Below are 5,621 nucleotides of genomic sequence, written 5' to 3' on the forward strand. Positions count from 1 at the left end.
ACACCACACCTAGCCCAAGCTTTTAATCTATTTTGTGTCTGTCTTTCATAATTCTTTAATCCCAAAAGCGCCTCCTAACTTGTACGAACCGGTTCACGTCTCCCCCTCCGAGCGGGACTCGGAGAAGGGAGACCCCAGCCCCAGCGCCCTGCATAATATCTAAAATTAACATTAAAGGAAAAGTAGGCAAAGCTTAGCCTGGAAGTGAGGGAGGCAGAATGGGATGAGAGATAGTGAATGCAGAAGGAATTTTATTCAAGTAGATTCATGAATAATGGGAAAGAGATGTGAAACTGGTTGTGGATTAACTCCATAATGTTTGCTGAGTCTGGGAATGATAATAAATTAAGGTAAGAAAAGACAGAGTAGGGATCTGATCATTTGTCTTGCTAAAGTGCTTTAATCTTATTTATGGGCAGGACAGAGCTATTGAAAAGTCTTAAGCAGAAAAAGTAAAATGACCAGATATTCTGGGTGGCTAAACATAATTTGAATAATGATACTCATGTCTTCCTTCAGTTCCAGAAGGTTAGAGCCTTCATGGCTTTAAATGTTTTATGTTCCCATCTCTTTACTATCTATTTTTTGAGATTCTATTAGACATTTTTCGCAAACTTTTGTCTCCAATTTGTCTCAATTTTTAAAATATATTTTCCACCTCAATATTTCTCTGTGCTGACTCTGGGTGATTTCCTCAATTGTATCTTCAAATTTACTATTTTTCCTTTGGCTATATCTAGTCTGTTTAATCCCTTTATCAAGTTTTAAATTTCACTGAGTATATTTTTTTATTTCTAGAAATACTGTTTGATTACTTTTGTTTCTGCTTACTTTCATAATATATTATTGTTGGATAAATTCTAATACTTCTTTTACTTCTTTAATAATGGAAACATACTTACTCATTTTTATTTCTCTTCATTCTTCAGTTTCTACAGTATACTTTTATTATCTTTTTTTCTGATTTCTTTCTCATGCCATTAAGCTTTCTTATGTTAATAACTTTTTGCCTGTGAGCTCATGGGAGGATTTGTCTTGCTATTTTCACTAGAGTCTTTTTTTTTTTTTAGACAGTGCTTTCTGCTTTATTCAACCTTCCTGGTGGGGACGACTAAAGGACACCAGGGGAGGAGAAAGGGACACTCAGGGAGAGAACCACACCCCAGGGACCCATCTTTACAGAAAGGGCTCAATGTTGATTTCCAGGGTGGAGCAGGGCATGTTCAGCTCAAATTTGGTGATAACATCAGGATGAAGGACACCCAGCTTGCCAACGCTCTGACCTCTGGCAAAGACCTCAGCACATCGCCCAGAGAAGAAAGCAGGGCCTTCTGATGCTTTGATCACATATCCCCTCTTCTTTTCACCGGGAGGCACATCAAGCAGCTGCATAATTCTGTCCAATAGCCCGTGGATCATCTCAAACCCAGGATTCTTGTTATAATAAACAGCACAAAGGTGCCTGTAGTTTCTTGCACCTACATCTCTGCTAGAATCTTCTATTACAATATCAGAGATTTCAAACAGTTTCAGAGGAAGAGGCATCTTCCGATTTGCTGCTATGGTCTTTAGGAGGCCAGGAAGAAGGGTAGTGCGCACCACCTGAAATTCAGCTGTTTTAGGATTACTTATATGGACTGCATTAGTTGCAGAGATATCCAAACCAAGTTTATCAGCAATATCTTACTGGGAGCACAGAGCAAACGTAAGTGCTTCGGTGAAGCCAGCAGCTGCCATGTCGTACCTTAGAAGTTCCGTGAGCTTATTAAGGGGAAATTGATTAGCTATGGTGTATGTTTTCGGGAGAGCCATCTGAATGTTGTTATATCCATAGGCAATAGCTGCATCTTCTACAATATCACATGCATGGATAACGTCAGCTCTGGTCGGAGGGATTTCAATCTCAATCTGATTCCCATCGCCAATGACTTCTGACTTTAAGTACATCCTAGTCAAAAGCTTAGCATTATTTTCTGGTGTTTCTCTGATTCCAACTTTTTTGTTAATTAGGTCAGCTCTCACCATCTCCTTTCGGTAAGCCAGTTCTGGAAAAGTAGATGATTTTCCATTAGGAAAAACTACCTCAGCTGCTTCAACCGTAAATTGATTCTCACAATATTCACTGAACATGGTGACAATAATATCAAGAACTATTTTTGCCTTAGTAAAGTCAGTTCCTGTGCATTCAATAAATACATTTCTAGTATTTACTGTTATTTTGGTATGGTTTCCATTGATGATTGGAGGCATTGATAGGACAACACCATTGCTATCATAGATAACTGGGTACAGGGGCTTATTTTCAATAATATGTAAATAATGTTTAAGATGGTTGTCAGTCTTGTATATATTCATCAGTTCACAGGCTGTATACTCCTTTGTCTTATTTAGAGGTTTGAATTTGATATCTGAAGGTCGCTTCGCAGTGTAAGTAAAAGGGCCTGACAAAGTATCCAAATCATGGGTACCAATAGCAACCAATGCTCTTTTCCTGCAAATGTTCTGATGCAACTTCTCTTGAAGTTCAATGAAGCTGTCATAGCAATCTTTAGTAAACTTTATATTTCGGAGAACTGCTGCTACAACATAAGGGCGTATTTTAGCTGTCTCTTCTGTGATGATCAATTTCTGGATTTCTCCATTAGGCATTACCCGTTTATATACTGGAGCCTTTATCCTTTCTTTAAAGACTTGAAGTCCTCGGACCAATCCCTCCAGACATAGGAGATCATATCTATTGGCTGGGACGTCAATTTTGTAAAGAATAACATCAGATGCCCCCTCTGCCTTTTCATTACCTTGTTCCTTACTTATAATTTCCTTCTCAGAAGTAATTTCATCAAGTTCCAGACCAAATTCAAAGCATAGTTCATCAAATTCTTCATCAGTGTAGGTCCAGCCGAGGGCTTGAAAGCTATTTTCACTAGAGTCTTTTGGAGATTCCATTTTTATTGTATTCTCTTATCTTTGGATATCTTAATTCTAATTAACGACTCTAGAACAATGTAAGACTCTTACCCACAAATGGTGCTGCTTACAGGCTCTAATATATTACAACAGGATCTTTTACAACCTATGCTGAGAATAGGTAGCCTATTTCAATGTCTTGATCTTATGAGAGCCGTATATCTTTTGGTCCCTAGGGACCAGTCCCAACAACCCCATCTCCTATGTTGCCACATTCTCCTCTATCACTTCTCTACCATAAATTCCATTTTTGCATCAATGGAATATCTCAAGTTAAAAAAAAATAGGAAATTTTAGATTAAAAAGCTTAGGATATATGTATCCACATAATATTGATTTTATGTATCAAATTAAAGGATAAATATATTTCTAGTTGTAATTATCCTTAAAATATCATTATTGTTATTATTGCTTTTTTTTAAAAAAAAAAAAATCCCTCCTCGGGATGACGATAGCCCTAAAATTTTCTACATGACTTATATTTTTTATTCTTAAATATTTGATAAAGAGGAATAATAAAGATAACTGTTATATTGTATATATTAATAAAATAAAAATTTATTAGGGTATCTTTCAAAGTAGTCTGCTTCAAGAATTTAAAAAACAACAAAACCCTTGTTAATGTGTTTAAAATTCCATTAAGTCAAAATTACAAAAGAGATCCACAGTAGTACTGTTTTGCCCAATCTCCTTCCATCAGAAAGGCCGAGAGATAGTGTTTTGTTTGACTGGTTTCCATCAGAGACTTTATGATAGATCCAAGAGACTTTATGATAGTCATATTGATGTATTTCATTTGATAAGGAGGCCTACTCACACTGAAGAAGCCCTCAAAATATATATTCTATAACCACTCTGCATATTTTAAATTTTATCCATTTTAATAAATGTCTTTATATATCTGGAAATCAATCAAGAAAAAACACAATAGCCCTATAGTTTGACTCTATAGGGTTGTTATGACAGACTTAAAAATATTCAATAAAAGCCAAAGTTCAGGTTCTCATTGCCAAAAAAAGAGCATTTACGGGAAGTTTTAATTCATTATTTTGAAGAAAAGTGCTGCTGAAAGTTATCGTATACTTCAGGAAGCTTATGGTGAACATGCTCCATCTCAAGATACTGTGAACGCTGGTGTAAATGCTTTAAAAGTGATGATTTCGATGTGAAAGACAAAGAACATCCAGGTCAACCAAAAAAGTTTGAAGACGAACAATTACAAGCATTATTGGATGAAGATGCTTCTCAAACTCAAAAACAACTTGCAGAAAGATTAAACATTGCTCAGCAAACAATTTCCGATCATTTACCAGCAATGGGAAAGATTTTAAAGGAAGGAAAATGGGTGCCACATCAACTGAACAAAAGACAAATGAAAAACCGAAAAGTCATCAGTAAAATGTTGCTTCAACAGCATAAAAGGAAGTCTTTTTTGCATCGAATTGTGACTGGCAATGAAAAGTGGACTTATTTTGAGAATCCCAATGCACAAAATCATGGGTTGATCCAGGTCAACCATTAACATCGACTGCAAGACCAAATCGCTTCGGAAAGAAGACAATGCTCTGCGTTTGGTGGGATCAGGAAGGTGTGGTGTATTATGAGCTTCTAAAACCAGGTGAAACTGTTAATACTGATCATTACCAACAACAAATAATCAATTTGAACCACATTTTGATCGTAAAATGACCAGAATGTGCTAGAAGACACAGCAAAGTAATTTTGCTTCATGATGACGCACCATCACACACTTCAAAACCAGTTAAAGACACGTTAAAAGATCTTGCCTGGGAAGTATTAACCCACCCGCTGTATTCACCAGACCTTGCTCCTTCAGGTTACCACTTGTTCTGATCGATGGCACATGCACTTTCTGAGCAGCACTTCAAAATGTACGAAGAAGTGGAAAATTTGGTCTCTGAATGGTTTGCCTCAAAACAAGAAAAGTTCTATTGGGACGGTATCCACAAATTACCTGAAAGATGGGGAAATGTGTAGCTAGCGATGGACATTACTTTGAATAAAAGCACTTTTGATGTTTCTCTTGAAATTATTGTGTTTTCTTTGATTACAAAATCGGCATTAGTAACTGGTACACCTAGTACATCATGTGCTTTTCCCTTTGCTGAATTTGCTTTGTATCATTTGCTGTAATAAATCCTAGTCATGAACCTAACTATATACAGTCATGGGCCGCTGATGCTGGGGATGTGTCTGGAGAAATGCATCACTCGGCGATTACGTCATTGTGTGAACATCAGAGTGCAGTTACACAAACCTAGAAGGTATAACGTACCCCACAACTAAGCTATATGGTATACCACTTTCATCATTGACCAAAACGTCATTATAAGGTGCATGACTGTACTGTGTCCTGAGTCTTCCTAGCTAATGACTGAACCAGGGATGGTCCTGCAACTGCCCTTCTCCAAATTCACAAGCATATATATGACGTAATTTTTATATAGCCTTGGCACACCACATATACCATTCTGAATATTACTATTTTGATGTAGTATATTTTGGACATTTTTCTTACTGGTGCCTATAGGCCCAGTTTATCCTTCTTAACAGCTAAATAGTTCTTCACTATATAAATATATCAGACTTTATTTAATTAGTCCTTTATTTAAGAACATTTGGGTGTGTCCAGT

At 36.7% G+C, this 5,621-nt stretch overlaps 1 pseudogene across 1 annotated transcript; it reads right to left on the bottom strand.

The window, feature by feature from the left end:
• Positions 1–1,119: 1,119 nt before the first annotated feature.
• Positions 1,120–2,664, bottom strand: LOC308521284 (phenylalanine--tRNA ligase beta subunit-like; annotated as a pseudogene). Its single transcript has one exon. The product of its transcript is annotated as a phenylalanine--tRNA ligase beta subunit-like (transcript).
• Positions 2,665–5,621: the final 2,957 nt, after the last annotated feature.

The sequence above is a fragment of the Myotis nattereri genome (genome assembly GCF_964212035.1).
Source record: "Myotis nattereri genome assembly, chromosome: 6".
In the NCBI taxonomy this organism is placed as follows: Eukaryota; Metazoa; Chordata; class Mammalia; order Chiroptera; family Vespertilionidae; genus Myotis; species Myotis nattereri.